Genomic DNA, 19,867 nt, shown 5'->3' on the forward strand with positions numbered 1-19,867 from the left:
AAATAAAATTTCTGTAGCAGGGAAGAAACTACTCATCTCTTGTTTGCAACAGCTAAACAAATCTTGGTTGGGACACTTTATCCCTTTGCGGATTGGGCCGCCATTATTAAGGTTCTTTAGCGCACGATAGGTACACCATGCATCTCCTCCAACTCTAGATAACGCTACCTTTTTCAGCCTCAAAATTATACATGCACGAAAAAGGTAGTTAAAATCATTCTGCGTGACCACGACGCTGCACTCTAGTGGCCCCGCTTCTGGATCGTCCAGTTCCAGGGGGGATCTTGCCGTGGGCGGTGGATCACACCGGGGCATCATAGGAGCCACGAGGAGCATCAAAAACCAAAAGATGGATTAGGCTGTCACAATCACACAGGACACAACAAAATGGAAAGCGTCCAACCTAACAGGTAGTGGCGTTCTAAGGAAAACAAAACACACAGGTAGGTGCAGAGAGACAATCGAGGCAATGCTGGATGAAGAAAAGCCAAACGGGGCCTACTCGCTGTCTGTTCCTCGGCTGAAAGAACTATCTGCATGTTCGATTGTGGTTCCTGCGGAAGCCCTTCACATGGGAATTTGGGATCTAGTCAAATGACAGCCTGCTGGTCCAAATAGGGAGAGATCTCCCATTATTAGGGCATATATTAAGTAGAGTAAAATGCAGTGCGTGTTGACTATATATGCAATTCTTTTTTTTCTTTTTTGTGCGGGTGACTATATATGCAATTTAACCCGCAAAAAAAAAGACTATATATGCAATTTGCATATGAAACTATTGAATGAAGCAGACTTCCTCGTTCTTCACTCAGTAGCTTTTTTTTTTGGGTAAAAACTTGTAGTCACAAACATCCACAAGATTAAATTTTGCTAAACACAAATCAACTGCGTTTTGTGGTCAAGGACTCAGCCAGACCACAACTCGCTCTTCTAAACAAGCAAAATTAGCCAAGTTTCAATTAAGATGGCCATCGATGAAAAAGTTTTTTGGGTCGTCGAGACAAACAAATTTGCTTTTCGGGTCATCTCTAGCCAAACAATGCGCTGCCAGAAATACCATCCGAAATGGAGATGGTCGGACAATCTGGCCGAACGTCCTCCAAAGCCAAAAATACCGTCGCCCATGTCCAGACATGTCTGATGTGGCCACTTTGTCCAGACGATCGAACCTGACTATCTAGTCCTAGCCAAGAAAAACACTATCGTCCATTCCCGACATGTGTGATGGGAGGCGCGGGATTTCACCCTCAAAATGGACTCAGATTGAAAAAACGCCCAGCATGAAAGTTCTTTGTCTTGTCGAGTCCATTTCAATCTGAGATGGTATGCAGCATGTGGGTCCCAAACACCAAAATGTTGTCTCGGGCCCATGTGTAAATCCGAGTTAGCTTGGTTTTGGGAAGATTTGGATTTTTTATGGTAAGTCTAGCTGCCTCATAAATAGATGTGAGGTGTTGGTCTATTTAACAACAACACACAATCACAAACACATGTACTACCTTTTCATCTATTTTGGTGTCTCTTCCATTTTTTGCTCCCTCGTTCTTCGTGCCGGAGAGCAGTGAGTCATGGGGCTCTAGGGGCATTGAACCAACCTAGGGAAACCCATAGCCACGGCACTCCCTCACAGGTCCCTGTCGGGCGTGTGGGTTTTTAGACCTTCAAAAGTTCTCACCAACATGTCTTGCATATTGCGCTCCCGGCGATCCCCCCTTCCCGCGCGTGACATTGTCTTGTGTATCGCGCTCGACGTCAGGGTACACCGTGACGTGTTTGCGTGTGAACATACTTTTGGGCGACTCTACTAGGGACTAAAGATCAAGAATTATCATCATCCATCATGTCCGATGACAAGCTTTAGTGCCGATAACATCATGAAGCCTAATCTTGAGGATTTATCGAATGATCATCGTGAAGCTTATGAGGCATATAAGAAGGTGTGAGAATAGAAGGAGTTGCAGGAGTTCCTTTCAAATTCAAGAAGGATCGTCAAGACAACATCACCTTGATTGGAGAAATCAAGCCCCCCCCCCTTCATGACGAGCGTGGTTAAACCCTCTGTGAGTTATACTTTCTCCCCCGAGCAGTGAGCTAAAATTGAAAGTCATATTACTGATAGTAATAATCTTATATACCAAGCTTTCATGGAAAAAACTAAAGCTTAGAAAAATATGCTTGTCGAGATACGTGATTAGAGATTTGCAAATCTAGCCATTCCACCAGCAAATGCATATAAAAGATTTTGAGACCTTCGACGTGCATGTTATATGCATACGCGCAACATGCATGCCATGTGGGTGAGAACAACAGGTAACATAATACATTTCTATGATAGAACTATAACATATATATATATACAACAACTCTAAAATGAGTAAAGTTTAACAACCGAATACAAACAAGGGTCTCACAACCTAGTTGCGGCTCTCATCGAGAAACGGAAATATACCTTAAATATGCCAATTTAACAAATGCTTTAAGAAGGCTACGGTACATAACTCTTTTTAGGCCACTGCTTAGGATAACCGTAGCTAACGCCATCCCTCACTACTAGAGATTACATGTTCCAAATGCTACCATCCCATTTTTAGAATTCAAATCAAACGAATAAATAAAGCATGGTGAGTATCAGATATACTCGTAAGACTTCCATCAGAACTAGCTACACATATGCATCGGTATCAAAAGAAAGGGATATATGTGGGCCGAACTACAACAACACAAACATTAATACTACGAAAGACTACTTAAGCTACCAATATTTGGGATAGGGGGTAAGAGAGTGCGTAGGAGTCCATCTATCTAAGCAGCACAACAATACACCACAATGATCCTCCCTCAACTCACACACGAGGAAGTAATCCATGACCCTCTTACTTATCTTGGCAAATTTTATTAATAAACGTTAAAATTTTCTATGATCATGCAATAATGTACAAGTCGTTCATAACCATGAACACAACTATTCGAATAGATTTAACCCTACAGGGGTGCACCAACACTACAAAAAGACACATGCTTGATGTTACTTGATTGCCATAGTATGTATCTTTTTTTATTAGCGATGTACATCTGCGACGGTTTTATGATAGAATCAAGATAGTCATACACGTGTTGTCATAGATGAGTTCCACACCAGTAGTCATTTTTTCATCATGGAAGTCTCCTCTTGCATGACAGAAAATGAAGCGTCATTGAAGTGTTTCGTCAAGGGTGACTGACTTATGGCAACCACCGTAACAGATTGCCATTAAGCTAATGGGTGCAGGTTCCATTTAAGAATGGGCCCAACCGACGTGATGACATGTGGTTTCAGAGCCAGATGGTCATATGAGACAACTTATTCCCCTTGACTGAATCTGCAGCCGGATTTTGCTTGATGCCAATTAAAGAGTCTAGATAGCTGCATAGGAACCAGCAAGAAGCTTCCATAGGTGGTGACTTTTTTATAAACCACCTCATTGTGAATATGCTAGCATATCCAAAGCATCATTACTAACGTGTAGTGTTCAATCTCTGAGGGAGAGTCTAGGGCATGAAAGAGCCATCAGTTCTAGTATTTCTAAGTTCATTGAGCATTGGGAGTCGCCAGGGCTCTGACATGGTTTTTTGAAGTTCTCTAGCTAGAGGGCATCTACACAATGGATGGAAATTATCTTCTAGTTCAGAGTCACAAATCGAGCAGAAACTCTAAACTTCTAGGCCTGTTTTATGCTTATTACACCAGTCAGGAGTGAGTCGACGGCCACACGACATGCAAAGTTTTGTACTATAGGAGAAACTCCACATGACCAGATCATTTTCCAATAGGACTGATGATGTCATGTGTAGAGCTAGAAGCCCTTTCAAATGCTCGATTTGGCTCCTCAAAGGTAAGTTTATGGGTGCTTCATCCTGGAAAAACACCAACATTCCCAGGGCCACAAGCAAGAGTACCTTCCTCCAATCCAGGAGATGCTCATATTTTCAAATTTCATCAACATCCGAAGGTAGGAAGTAGTTTATTAGGAGGTCAATATTCCACACCATGCTCATTCAACGGCTCAAAAACAAACCAAAATGTGCACCTTCCATGAATCATGGCCGATTTATAAGAATGGGGCATCGGGATCCGGTTATAACGCCATACCAATATGCTCCTTCCACTGCTAACCTGCCAAACTAGGCCCTTCTTCAAAAGATCGAGATAATAGCTAATCTCTAGCCATGACGGTGATGTGCTGCCAGTATAAACAGTTTCTTCGAGCCGGCTGGTTGATAGTAGCAAGCCTTCTGGACCTAAGCATATAAACTGCCAGGTTCGGTAATAAGCTACCATGCTTGATAAGCAGGGCTTGTTTAAACGTGTGATAATCCCTGAAATAAACACCTTACCGAAGCCCCTACGTTGATGCAAATGAATCCAAGAGGGTTCATTAAACTTTACAAAATACCTTACAAATGTGACACATGTCATAATCCAGTCAACCCATCAATAAGAGAAACCCAACTTTTGCATTACTTGCTTCAAGAAATTCCAGTCAACCCTGTCGTAAGCATTTGACAAGTCCAGCTTATAAGCACAATTACTCTATGTGGGATTGATACATCTCCAACGTATCTATAATTTTTTATTGTTCCATGCTATTATATTATCTGTTTTGGATGTTTTATATGCATTAATATGCTATTTTATATTATTTTTGGGACTAACCTATTAACCTAGAGCCCAGTGCCAGTTTCTGTTTTTTCCTTGTTTTTTAGCTTCTCGGAGAAGGAATACCAAATGGAATAAAACCTTCGCTATGATTTTTCTTGGACCAGAAGACACGCCGGAGACTTGGAGATCAAGTCGGAAGAGCTACAAGGCGGCCACAAGGGGGAAGGGCGCGCCCCCTGCCTTGTGGGCCTCCCGTGACTCCCCTGGCCTAATTCTTCATCCTATATATTCAAATATATTCCCGAACCTCCAAATGCATCCACGAAGACACTTTTCCACTGCCGCAACCTTTTGTTCCCGTGAGATCCCATCTAGGGGCCTTTTCCGGCATCCTGCCGGAGGGGGCTTCGATCACGGAGGGCTTCTACATCAACTCTATTGCCCCTCCGATGAAGTGTCAATAGTTTACCTCAGACCTACGGGTCCATAGCTAGTAGCTAGATGGCTTCTTATCTCTCTCTTTGATTCTCAATACCATGTTCTCCTCGATGTTCTTGGAGATCTATCCGATGTAATCTTCTTTTGCGGTATGTTTGTCGAGATCCGATGAATTGTGGATTTATGATCAGCTCATCTGTGAATATTATTTGAATCTTCTCTGAATTCTTTTATGCATGATTTGATATCTTTGTAATTCTCTTCGAACTATCGGTTTAGTTTGGCCAACTAGATTGGTTTTTCTTGCAATGGGAGAAGTGCTTAGCTTTGGGTTCAATCTTGAGGTGTCCTTTCCCAGTGATAGTAGGGGCAGCAAGGCATGTGTTGTATTGTTGCCATTGAGGATAAAAAGACAGGGTTTACATCATATTGCTTGAGTTTATTCCTCTACTTCATGTCATCATACTTAATGCGTTACTCTATTCTTCATGGACTTAATACTCTAGATGCAGGCAGGAGTCGGTCGATGTGCGGAGTAATAGTAGTAGATGCAAAATTGTTTTGGTCTACTTGACACGGACGTGATGTCTATATTTCATAATCATTGCCTTGGATATCATCATAACTTTGCACTTTTCTATCAATTGCTCGACAGTAATTTGTTCACCCACCGTATTATTTGCTATCTTGAGAGAAGCCACTAGTGAAACCTATGCCCCGGGGTCTATTTTCCATCATATAAGTTCCCGATCTACTATTTTCCATCATATAAGTTTCCGATCTACTATTTTGCAATCTTTTACTTTCAGATCTATAAACCAAAAAACTCAACAATATTTACTTTATTGTTTGTTTAGTTTCATCTATCTCTATCAGATCTCACTTTTGCAAGTGCCCGTGAAGGGATTGACAACCCCTTTATCATGTTGGGTGCAACTTGTTTGATTGTTTGTGTAGGTATTGGTGATTTGTGCATTGTCTCCTACTGGATTGATACCTTGGTTCTCTAACTGAGGGAATACTTATCTCTACTTTGCTGCAGCACCCTTTCCTCTTCAAGGGAAAAACTGATACGTCTCCAACGTATCTATAATTTTTGATTGTTCCATGTTGTTATATTATCAATCTTGGATGTTTTATAATCATTTTATATCATTTTTTGGTACTAACCTATTGACATAGTGCCAAGTGCTAGTTGCTATTTTTTCCATGTTTTTTACATCACAGAAAATCAATACCAAACGGAGTCCAAATGCCATGAAACTTTACGGAGATTTTTTTGGACCAGAAGGAACATAATGGGCCCTGCCTGCGCATGGGGGGTGCTCCGGGGAGAGCACAACCCACCAGGGGGTGCTCCGAGGAGAGCACAACCCACCAGGGCGTGCTAGGAGGCCCAGGCACGCCCTGGTGGGTTGTGCCCACCACGGGTGCCCCTCGGACCGCCTCTTTGCTCTATAAATACCCCAATATTCCAAAAACCCTAGGGGAGTCGACGAAATATTGATCCAGCCATCATAGAGTCCAGAACCACCAGATCCAATCTAGATACCATCTCGGATGGGGTTCACCACCTCCATTGGTGCCTCTCCGATGATGCATGAGTAGTTCTTTGTAGACCTTTGGGTCCTTGGTTAGTAGCTAGATGGCTTCCTATCTCTCTCTTGATTCTCAATACAATGGTCTCTTGGAGATCCATATGATGTAACTCTTTTTGCGGTGTGTTTCTTGGGATCGATGAACTTTGAGTTTATGATCAGATCTATCTTTTTATATCTGTGAAAGTATTTGAGTTTTTTTGATCTCTTTTATGCATGATTGCTTATAGCCTCGTATTTCTTCTCCGATATTTCGGTTTTGTTTCGCCAACTTGATCTATTTATCTTGCAATGGGAAGAGGTGCTTTGTAGTGGGTTCGGTCTTACGGTCCTTGATCCCAGTGACAGAAGGGGAACCGACATGTATGTATTGTTGCTACTAAGGATAAAACAATGGGGTCTATCTCTACATAGATAGATCTTGTCTACATCATGTCATCGTTCTTATTGCATTACTCCATTTCTCCATGAACTTAATACACTAGATGCATGCTGGATAGCGGTCGATGTGTGGAGTAATAGTAGTAGATGCAGGCAGGAGTCGGTCTACTAATCTTGGACGTGATGCCTATGTAATGATCATTGCCTGGATATCGTCATGAGTATTTGAAGTTCTATCAATTTCCCAACAGTAATTTGTTCACCCATCGTTTGCTATTTTTCTCGAGAGAAGCCACTAGTAAAACTTACGGCCCCTGGGTCCCTTTCTCATATATTTGCCTTTGCGATCTACTTTTCCTTTGCATTTACTTTCAGATCTATTAAACCAAAAATACAAAAATACTTTGTTGCACTTTATTTTATTTGGCGTTCAATCTATCAATCTACTACAAATTTATCCTCCGTCCATGCACCAATTTCTGGCACCGTTACCCGAAAGGGATTGACAACCCCTTTAACACGTCGGGTTGCGAGTATTTGTTATTTGTGTGCAGGGGCTGTTTACGTTGTGTTGCTTGGTTCTCCTACTGGTTCGATAACCTTGGTTTCATATCTGAGGGAAATACCTACCGCCGCTGTGCTGCATCATCCCTTCCTCTTTGGGGAAATACCGGTGTAGCTTCAAGCGACATCAAAAGGAATTTCCGGCGTCGTTGCCGGGGAGGATCTTCAACATATACCAGGTTCCTAATCACAAATCTCATATTCTCGCAATTTACATTATTTGCCATTTTCCTCTCGTTTTCCTCTCCCCCACTTCACAAAAAACTGTCGCTTTATTCGCCCCTCTTTTTCTGTTCGCCGTTTTCTTGTCAGATCTATCATTTGCTTGCAATCATGATTGATTTCGGTATGACACCAACAGATGATGGCATAACTCCTAAGATTGGACGTACGGGCAATCTGGATGCTAAAACTTTTATTTTGGGGTAAGGGAACGTTATGGGAAAAGAACGTATCCAAGAATTTTTCAATTGTGTTGGGAATCTAAGTCTTGATGATGCTCCTATACTTAAAACTACTAGATCTTATGCGAATGCTATTTTAGCGCTAGTTCTGAAACTTGAAAGTAAATTTATTCATACCCATCCTACTTTTGCAAAGATTGTTTTTTGAGCTTCCCGTTATAAAGAATCCTAGGGCCAAAAAGTTGGTCACCCTTGTCCTTATGAATGAGTTTGATTACATAATACGTGAAGCTAGGGAAATCTTTGATTTTTATGGTATGAATCATGAAAAACCTGTGATAGATGAAATTCTTTACAATAGTGACTATGCTTTAAGACATTTGCTTGGGGATAATAAAATCTTTGATGAGAATCTTAAAACGGAAGTCCCCGTTTTAGATATAATCCAACAAGTTTTCAATAATGTTAATCAACATTACTCTTGGATTGTTGCGAGGAATCAAAAAGGTTATGATGAACATCAACTTAGGAATGCTAAGGTTTTTATGGATAATATGTTTTATGTTGTGTTTACAAAACCCCATGACCTGAGTCAGTCCTACAACCCCTTCCGGCTGAGACACGAATCCTAGCCTATTTGAGTCACAGAATGAAGGGCTCTTCAGAAGGCGCCACCCAAGTCTCCTTTGATACTTCGAAGTCAGGAATTTTTTCCAAGGAAGGCTTGAAAACACCTCTAAGAAGGTTAAAAAGAAGGATGACAAAACTTATATCCTTGCTTTATGCCTAGCTAAGGGCGTAAAACTATAGCGCTTGTTGGGAGGCAACCCAATGAATAAAATTTATTTTTGCTTTTTGCTTCCTGTTCTTGAGTGTTTGCACAATTATTCTACTGTTATGATTGTGTTTTTTATGTTTTAATTAGTGTTTGTGCCAAGTAAAGCCTTTAGGATCTTCTTGGGTGATAGTTATTTGATCTTGCTGAAAAAACAAAAACTTTTGCGCTCACGAAAATAATTCTCGTTCTTAACCAGAGGGCGATAAAATACCCATTCCACTTGTAGTAAATCAATATACAAATTTCTCAGGTCTTCCTAATTTTTCAGAATTTTTGGAGTTACATAAGTATTCGAAATAGTCATATTGCTATAGACTATTCTGTTTTGACAGATTCTGTTTTCTTTGCGTTGTGTGCTTATTTTGATGGCTCTATGATTTTCTTTGATGAGTTTTTGCCATATAAAAGTTGGAATATAATAGATATAATGCAACAACAAAATATGAATTTGTTTGATACATCACTTATAGTAGTGATTTATTTTCTTATACTAACGGATCTCATGAAGGTTTTGTTAAGTTTTGTGTGATTGAAGTTTTCAAGTTTTGGGTTATCTTACGATGGATGAAGGAATAAGGAGTAGAAGATCCTAAGCTTGGGGATGCCCCGACATCCCAAGCTATTATCCAAAAATGAGCAACCAACTAAGCTTGGGGATGCCCCCGAGTGACATCCCCTCTTTCTTCTAACAACCATCGGTATTTTACTCGAAGCTATATTTTTATATGTCGCATACTATGTGTTTTGCTTGGAGCGTCTTGTATGATATGATTCTTTGCTTGTTTTATTTTGTGTTTTAAGTCTTGATCCCTTGCTGAACACACCTATTTGGGAGAGCCAAAATTATGTCATGACTTATTAGAATTGCTCTCTTTGCTTCACTTAAATCTTTTATGAGCTATGGACTTGCTCTAGTGCTTCACTTATATCTTTTTGAGCACAGTGTGCTTAGTATTTTTGAAGAAATGCTCTATTGCTTCACTTAGATTTATTTTTTAGTTAGTAAAATTTTCAAGAAATTCTCTCTTGCTTCACTTAAATTAATTTGAGAGAAAGAAAGAAATATTTTGCTCATGATCTTCACATATATTTGTTTGATCTTATGAAAAGCAACACATGAAAATTAGTCCCAAAGTGATAGATATCCAACAAGGATATAATAAAAACTTACATGAAGATCATTGGACAAATAAACTTGATTCTTAGTAATAATTTTGAGATATGATGATGTGATATGCGAGTCATCTTGATGAGTAATTATGTGATACGTCTCCAACGTATCTACTTTTCCAAACACTTTTGCCCTTGTTTTGGACTCTAACTTGCATCATTTGAATGGAACTTACCCGGACTGACGCTGTTTTCAGCAGAATTGCCATGGTGTTATTTTTGTGCAGAAATAAAAGTTCTCGGAATGACCTGAAAATCAACGGAGAATATTTTTGAAATATATAAAAAATACTGGCGAAAGAATCAATGTCAGGGGGCCACACCCTGTCCATGAGGGTGGGGGCGCGCCTACCCCCCTGGGCGGGCCACCTGCCTCGTGGGCCCCCTGACGCTCCACCGACCTCAACTCCAACTCCATATATTCACGTTCGGGGAGAAAAAAATAAGAAAGAAGGATTCATCACGTTTTACGATACGGAGCCGCAACCAAGCCCTAATCTCTCTCGGGAGGGCTGATATGGAGTCTGTTCGGGGCTCCGGAGAGGGGAATCCGTCGCTATCGCCATCATCAACCTTCCTCCGTCACCAATTTCATGATGCTCACCGCCATGCGTGAGTAATTACATCATAGGCTTGCTGGACGGTGATGGGTTGGATGCGATTTATCATGTAATCGAGTTAGTTTTGTTAGGGTTTTATCCCTAGTATCCATTATGTTCTGAGATTGATGTTGCTATGAATTTGCTATGCTTAATGCTTGTCACTAGGGCCCGAGTGCCATGATTTCAGATCTGAACCTATTATGTTTTCATGAATGTATGTGAGTTCTTGATCCTATCTTGCAAGTCTATAGTCACCTGTTATGTGTTATGATCCGTTAACCCCGAAGTGACAATAATCGGGATACTTACCGGTGATGACCGTAGTTTGAGGAGTTCATGTATTCACTAAGTGTTAATGCTTTGGTCTGGTACTCTATTAAAAGGAGGCCTTAATATCCCTTAGTTTCCAATAGGACCCCGCTGCCATGGGAGGGTAGGACAAAAGATGTCATGCAAGTTCTTTTCCATAAGCACGTATGACTATATTCAAAATACATGCCTACATTACATTGATGAACTGGAGCTAGTTCTGTGTCATCCTATGTTATAACTATTGCATGAGGAACCGCATCCGACATAATCACTGATCCATTTCCTACGAGCTTTTCACATATTGTTCTTTGCTTATTTACTTTTCCGTTGCTACTGTTACAATCACTATAAAACCAAAACTATTACTTTTGCCACCGTTACTGCTACTATCATACTACTTTGCTACTAAATACTTTGCTGCAGATATTAAGTTTCAAGGTGTGGTTGAATTGACAACTCGGCTGCTAATACTTGAGAATATTCTTTGGCTCCCCTTGTGTCGAATCAATAAATTTGGGTTGAATACTCTACCCTCGAAAACTGTTGCGATCCCCTATACTTGTGGGTTATCAAGACTATTTTCTAGCGCCGTTGCCGGGGAGCATAGCTCTATTCTTTGAGTCACTTGGGATTTATATCTGTTGATCACTATGAAGAACTTGAGAGATAAAAGAACCAAGATTTTTCCCTCAACTACAAGAGGAGGTAAGGAACTGCCTTCTAGCTCTGCACTTGATTCACCTTCTGTTTTGAGTAAACTTGTGACACCTACTCCTGCTATTCATTCTGATATGTCACATGTTATTGATGATGCCAATTCTGCTTTGCATGATACTTATGATGAAACTGCTTCTATACTTGATAATATTGTGCCACTAGGTGAATTTCTTGATGAACAACTTGCTAGGGTTAGAGAGAATGAAATTACTGAAAATGATAATATTGATGAAAGTGATGATGAAGATTCTCCCCCTAGATATGAATTGCCTGTTGTGCCTGAGGGTTGTGTTATGCACGAAGAAACTGCTAGAGACTTCTTAGCTTGCAATGATAGATCTTAAGAAATTATTAGCTAAGCTTAAAGAAAAGTCTTTGAATGCTAGAATGAAATATGGCCATGCTTTTGCTACTTCACCTATCTTTATTTCCAATAAGGATTATGATTTCTCTATCGATCCTGAGTTAATTACTTTGGTTGAATCTGATCCTTTCTATGGCTATGAATCTGAAACTGTTGTGGCACATCTTACTAAATTAAATGATATAGCCACCCTGTTCACTAATGATGAGAAAACTCGCTATTACTTTATTCTTAAGTTATTTCCGTTCTCATTAAAGGGTAATGCCAAAATATCGTTTAATTCTCTTGATCCTGGTTGTGTGCGTAGTCCCCAGGATATGATTTATTACTTCTCTGCAAAATATTTCCCCGCTCATAAGAAACAAGCTGCCTTAAGGGAAATATATAATTTTGTGCAAATTGAAGAAGAGAGTCTCCCACAAGCTTGGGGGAGGCTTCTCCAATTACTTAATGCTTTGCCTGATCATCCTCTCAAGAAAAATGAAATACTTCATATCTTTTATAATGGACTAATCGATGCTTCCAGAGACCATCTGGATAGTTGTGCTGGTTGTGTTTTCAGGGAAAGAATTGTTGATCAAGTTGAATTGCTATTGAATAATATGTTGAGTAATTAAGATGATTGGACATTTCCTGAACCAACTCCTAAGAAAAGGGGTATTCTATTTCTCAATCCTGAAGATATGCAAGAGGCAAAGAAATCTATGAAAGAAAAAGGTATTAAAGCTGAAGATGTTAAGAATTTACCACCTATTGAAGGAATTCATGGTCTTGATAACCCGACACATTAGTAAAGGTAAATTATCTCTATAGATTTGATGAAGGTGATATTCCTCGTTATAAGTCTGCTAGCCAATGCTTGGATGAGTTTGATAATTTTATTGTTAAACAAGAAAACTTCAATGCTTATGTTGGTAGACAATTGAAACGCAATGTGGATATGCTTGAACACTCGAGGGATCATATGTCTAGAGTTAAAGGTGAACTTAAACTTATTAGTAAACATGCTTCTATGGTTACCACTCAAGTAGAACAAGTACTTAAAGCTCACAATGATTTGCTCAATGAATTAAATAATAAGAAAAATGACAATGTTGTTAGAGTTATGACTAGAGGGGGTAAAATGACTCAGGAACCTTTGTATCCTGAGGGCCATCCTAAGAGAATTGAGCAAGATTCTCAGAGAACTAATGTTGATGCACCTAGTCCTTCTAAAAGGAAGAAAAAGAAAAATGATAGAACTTTGCATGCTTCTAGTGAACCTGTTGTTGACACACCTGAGAGTCCCAATGATATTTCTATTTCTGATGCTGAAACACAATCTGGTAATGAACATGAACCTAGTGATAATGTTAATGATGATGTTCATGTTGATGCTCAACCTAGCAATGACAATGATGTAGAGATTGAACTTGCTGTTGATCTTGATAACCCACAATCAAAGAATCAGCGTTATGATAAGAGAGACTTTGTTGCTAGGAAGCACGGTAAAGAAAGAGAACCATGGGTTTAGAAACCCATGCCCTTTCCTCCTAAACCATCCAAGAAAAAGGATGATGAGGATTTTAAGCGCTTTGCTGAAATGATTAGACCTATCTTTTTGCGTATGTGTTTGACTGATATGCTTAAAATAAACCCTTATGCTAAGTACATGAAGGATATTGTTACTAATAAGAGAAAGATACCAGAAGCTGAAATTTCCGCCATGCTTGCTAATTACACTTTTAAGGGTGGAATACCTAAGAAACTAGGAGATCCAGGAGTACCAACTATACCTTGCTCCATTAAGAGAAACTATGTTAAAACTGCTTTATGTGATCTTGGAGCCGGTGTTAGTGTTATGCCTCTCTCTTTATATCGTAGACTTGATTTGAATAGTTGACACCTACTGAAATATCTTTGCAAATGGTTGATAAATCAACTGCTATACCTGTCGGTATTTATGAGGATGTGCCTGTTGTGGTTGCAAACATTACTATTTTAACGGACTTTGTTATTCTTGATATTCTCGAGGACGATAGTATGTCTATTATCCTTGGTAGAACCTTTTTGAATACTGCAGGGGCTGTTATTGATTGCAACAAAGGCAATGCCACTTTTCATGTTAATGGTAATGAGCATACAATACACTTTCCGAGGAAACAACCCCAAGTCCACAGTATCAATTCTATTGGGAAAATTCCAACAATTACTTTTGGAGGTTTTGAATTTCCTCTTCCTACTGTCAAAAAGAAATATGATATTCTTATTGTTGGGGATGTGCATATCCCAATTGAGGTAACATAGTGTTATTCGAAACTTCTCTGGTTTCATGCGATTCAGAATGAGTTTGTTAACAAGACTTGATCAACCTTGTTAGTGGATTCCTTTTGATGAGCATGAGATGGATGAAGTTAGAAAGCACAACCTTCTCTACCCTCTTTTTACTTTCTGTTATTTAGTTTAAATAAAGGAAAAATAGTATTTTCTGTCTGTTTTCTGAATTATCCTTGAAATAAAAAAATACCTCGAAAATAAAAGTTCTCCAAATGCCCTGAAATTTCAATATGATTTTTTTCTAGAATATTTAAGAATTATTGGCACTGAGAACACACCGGGGGGGGGGGGGGGGCTCACCATGTGCCCACGAGGGTGGAGGGCATGCCCCTGCCTCATGGACCCCACATGGATCCCGTCCACTTATCCTTGCACCCACACACTTCGTCTTCCTCCAGAAAAAAATCATCCACTAGCTCAAACTCGTGTTCTAGCTCATCTTGCTGCCATTTTCGATCTCCTTGCTCAAAGCTCCATTCAGAAAACTGCTTTGGGGGATTGTTCTTCGCTATGTGACTCCTCCAATGGTCCAATTAGCTTTTGTTCTAGTGCTTTATTTATTGCAAATATTTGTTGCTTAGGTGACCCTGTTCTTGAGCTTGCATGTCAAATTTATGTGGTCAAAAGTACTTTTAATGCATGATATAGTCTCTAGGCAGTTGTAGGAGTAGTTGCTATCAATTTTGTTGAGTTTGGTTCACTTTTATTTTGAGTTACCAAAAATTTCAGAAAATTTTAGAATAAGATGAAGAGGTTTTTTAGGGGCTCTTCGAGCCGAAGCTCGAAGGATAAGTAAAGTGAAGAAAATAAGAAGCCCAAATATAATCTCCCTCGCAATGCGGAGGTTAGGCCGTGTGAATGGCCTTGTGATGAGTTCTTGAGAGAAGCCGGGATTTATGAGGATTTTTATTATTTGGCTGAGAATGCAGGCCTCACCGACTTCCTCCATGACCAGCGTGAACAGTATCTTCTACTCACCAATATTTTTGTGCAAAATTTTCATTTCCATGCTAGGAGATCGCCACCTTCGGTGGAATTTTATTTATATGATGAGCATAAGGAGATGTCACTTTTTGATTTTTGCAGGGTTTGTAGGATACCCTTTGAGGGCAGCATAGAGGAACCACATCATAATGATGTGGAGGGATTTATTGATATGATTGCTGTAGGGGAAACGAGGAAAGTTTCCGATGCAAGAATCACTAGCATACATTTTCCTATTCTATGTTACTTTGCAATATTTTCTAGTAGATGCTTAATTGGTTGCGGGAACTGTGGAAATCTTAGTGCCCCTGATATTGTTATTTTGCGCCGTGCTTTGTTTCGTGATACCACTTTCATTTTAGGCGCTATTGTTGCTAAACAGTTAAATCTGAACCGTACAAAGGGTCCCGTCTTAGGAGGCATCTTCGCCTCGCGCCTTGCTGCACACTTTAACATACCTATTAGGCATTATGAGAAAGAGGAAAAGTTGCTACCTCATATTTTTCTAGATTATAAGGGCATGGTAGCACATGATTTTATTGTTAAGAATAAGAAGAAGATGCTTAACTATAGACTGATATTTGATAAGAATCACTTTGAGACTATTACCTTGCCTGCTCCCTCTTTGTTCAACATATTTTCAGGCACGTACCTTGTTTTGCCGGAGGCCGTTCAGGCATACCAGAGCCTGGCATCTGCTCCAGAGCCAAAGCCACTATCCGATCCTCACCGTCAATCTGTTTATCAGTGGGATCCGGAGGAGATCGCTAACTAGTGGCACCCCAAGGACCCTCCTCGGTACACTGGAGGGGATTATTTCGATCCATGGGCATAGACCAACTTAGGCCAAAAGCCTAAGCTTGGGGGAGTACGTATTTCTCACCGACATTACATTCATGTTCACGCACTCATGCCAGTTGTCGGTGCTCATACTTTTTCATTGTATCATCCATGCTAGTTTATTTTCTTTTCTGGCATTCTTCTTGTGTGTTTGAAAAACCTTAAGAAAAAAACAAAAAATTAGTTGTAGCTTTTAGCTAGTTTACTTTCCATGCTTGTAGTAGTAGTAATTAAAAAGAAAACCGAAAAATATTTCTCGTTCTTCTTTTGCTTGTTGGGATCTTTCCCATGTAAATAGTTTTATTTCCTTTCTTTTCCTTGGGGGTCGAGAGGAGAAGACCACGATGAAAATGTTGAGTGGCTCTCATATGCATTATTGTTGATCTAACAAAGAGCCCATATTACCTTGTCTTCTCCCTTGAATTGAATGCTTGCAGATTCCATCTTAGTCCAATGCACGTGCACTATTATTATTATCCACACCGTTCGGTCGTGCAAGTGAAAGGCAATAATGACGATGTATGATGAACTGATTGAGATGAGAAAAGCTGGTATGAACTCGACCTCTCTTGTTTTTGTAAATATGATTAGTTCATCATTCCTAATTCAGCCTATTATGAATGGAACATGTTTGCAATGACAATTAGAGATTATAGTTGCTCATGCCATGCTTAATTCGCAAGAAGTTTATAATGGTTTACCTTGTGTGCCAACATGCTATTAAAATGGTTGTGATGTGGTATGATAGGGTGGTATCCTCCTTTCAACAATTCGAGTGGCTTGACTTGGCACATGTTCATGCATGTAGTTGAAACAAAATCAACATAGCCTCCATGATATTTATGTTCATGGTGAATTATATCCTACTCATGCTTGCATTCAGTGTTGATTAATTTTAATGCATGTTCATGACTGTTGTCACTCTCTAGCTGGTCGCTTCCCAGTCTCTTTCTAGCCTTCACTTGTACTAAGCGGGAATACTGCTTGTGCATCCAACTCCATAAACCCCAAAAGTTATTCCATATGAGTCCCTCATACCTTCCTATATGCGGTATCTACCTGCCGTTCCAAGTAAATTTGTATGTGCTAAACTCTAAACCTTCAGATGAAATTCTGTTTTGTATGCTCGAATAGCTCATGTATCAACTAGGGTTGTCTGTATCTTCCATGCTAGGCGGGTTATTCTCAAGAGGAGTGGACTCCGCTCCTCACTAATGAGAAAATGGCTGGTCACCGGGATGCCCAGTCCCATGCTCAAATCAAATCAAAATAATTGCAAACAAAACTCCCCCAGGATTGTTGTTAGTTGGAGGCACCCGTTGTTTCGGGCAAGCCATGGATTGATGCTTGTTGGTGGTGGGGGAGTATAAACTTTACCATTCTGCTTGGGAACCGCCTATAATGTGTGTAGCATGGAAGATATTGAGATCTCTCGGTTTTTATGTTGACAATGAAAGTATACCGCTCAAAATATTATTCATCTCTATTTCAAAATCGAGCTCTGGCACCTCTACAAATCCCTGCTTCCCTCTGCGAAGGGCCTATCTATTTACTTTTATGTTGAGTCATCATCCTCTTATTAAAAAGCACCAGTTGGAGAGCACCGCTGTCATTTGCATGTATTACTATTAGTTTACATTGAGTATGACTGTGACTGGATCTCTTTTACCATGAATTACAATTTCCAGTCAGCCCTTGATCTTCAGGGGTGCTCTACATTTACATTTTGCGGTCTCAGAAAGGGCTAGTGAGATACCATCTTATTATATCATATTTTGATTGTTTTGAGAAAGTGTTGTCATCCAAGATTTATTATTATTGCTCGCTAGTTGATTATGCCATTCATATGAGTAAACATGAGACCTAAATGTTATTGTGAATATGGTTAGTTCATAATCTTTGCTGAAAACTTGAATGCTGGCTTTACATATTTACAACAAGAGCAAACAAAGTTTGTAAAAGTTTTCTTTATCACTTTCAGTTTGTCAACTGAATTGCTTGAGGACAAGCAAAGGTTTAAGCTTGGGGGAGTTGATACGTCTCCAACGTATCTACTTTTCCAAACACTTTTGCCCTTGTTTTGGACTCTAACTTGCATGATTTGAATGGAACTAACCCGAACTGACATTGTTTTCAGCAGAATTGCCATGGTGTTATTTTTGTGCAGAAATAAAAGTTCTCGGAATGACCTGAAAATCAACGGAGAATATTTTTGGAATATATAAAAAATATTGGCGAAAGAATAAACATCAGAGGGCCCACTGTCAGTGTCAAAACCGGCGGATCTCGGGTAGGGGGTCCCGAACTATGCGTCTAAGGTCGATGGTAACAAGAGACAAGGGACACGATGTTTACCCAGGTTCGGGCCCTCTCTATGGAGGTAATACCCTACGTCCTGCTTGATTGATATTGATGAATACGAGTATTACAAGAGTTGATCTACCTTGAGATCATAATGGCTAAACCCTAGAGGTCTACCTTGTATGGCTATGATAATGAAAAATCTTCTTCTCCGGACTAAGTCCTCCGATTTATATAAGCACCGGGAGGATCTAGGGTTACACAAGGTTGGTTACAAAGAAAGGAATCTACATATCCGGTCGCCAAGCTTGCCTTCCATGCCAAGGAGAGTCCTATCCAGACACGGGTACAGTCTTCGGTCTTCGTATCTTCACAGCCCATCAGTCCGGCCCATGGCTAACAGGTCGGGCGCCCGAGGACCCCTTAGTCCAGGACTCCCTCAGGAGCCCCTGAACCTGGCTTCAATGACAAGGTATCCGGCGTAGATCTGTCTTCGGCATTGCAAGGCAGGTTCCTCCTTCCGAACTCAAACAGTCTTCGGATGTACCGATGTGTCCGGACCTGTAACTCACACCACACACAACCATAGAGAGAATATAATATTTCACGAATCCAATCTGCTGACAACTCTTTTATAACATGACACCACGCCTGCTCGGTCACTATATCCAACCATTTTGTTTGCCATCCCATGTTTCGAGATGCGGTTTCCATTGGCACGTCTTGTCAAAGCAGAGATCGTGTCCCCTTATTACGGGATTCTCATTAATACGCGCGTGGGTAACCCAACCGTGCCGTTTACACAGTCCTTGGGAATAGGCGAGTTTTAAGGCGAGTAGGGAGGCGTTTGATATTCGCGGCCTTTCTAAGGGGATATGGATTCACCCTTACTCACCCTTGCCTTCTCCTTCCTCTGCCCATCCATTCTTGAGCTCTAGCGCCCAAGCCCTAGCTTCCCCCGCTGGAGAAAACACTCCAACCATGTCCAGATCTGGAGCTAGTGGCAAGTGGATAATTTCCTTTGTTAAGAAGAAAGACATCAAGGAGCTTCGAGAGGATGGATACCTGGCCAAGGAGATCGTTCGCCGTCTCCTGGCCGAAGGACAGATCATCCCTACCCCAGAGCCCCCCTGAGAGGGTTGTGTTTCTCACACATTTCATCCGCGGGCTGGGATTCCCTCTCCACCCGTTTGTCCGAAGACTGATGTTTTACTACGGACTGTACTTTCATGATCTAGCCCCCAACTTTATCCTCAACATCTCAGCATTTATAGTCATTTGTGAGGCCTTTCTCCACATCCTGCCTCACTTCGGCCTATGGCTGAAGACCTTCAATGTAAAGCCGAAGGTGGTGAGAGGCCAACAAGCAGAGTGCGGAGGCGCCATGGTGGGCAAGATG

This window comes from Triticum aestivum, chromosome 6A (genome assembly GCF_018294505.1).
Source record: "Triticum aestivum cultivar Chinese Spring chromosome 6A, IWGSC CS RefSeq v2.1, whole genome shotgun sequence".
NCBI lineage: Eukaryota > Viridiplantae > Streptophyta > Magnoliopsida > Poales > Poaceae > Triticum > Triticum aestivum.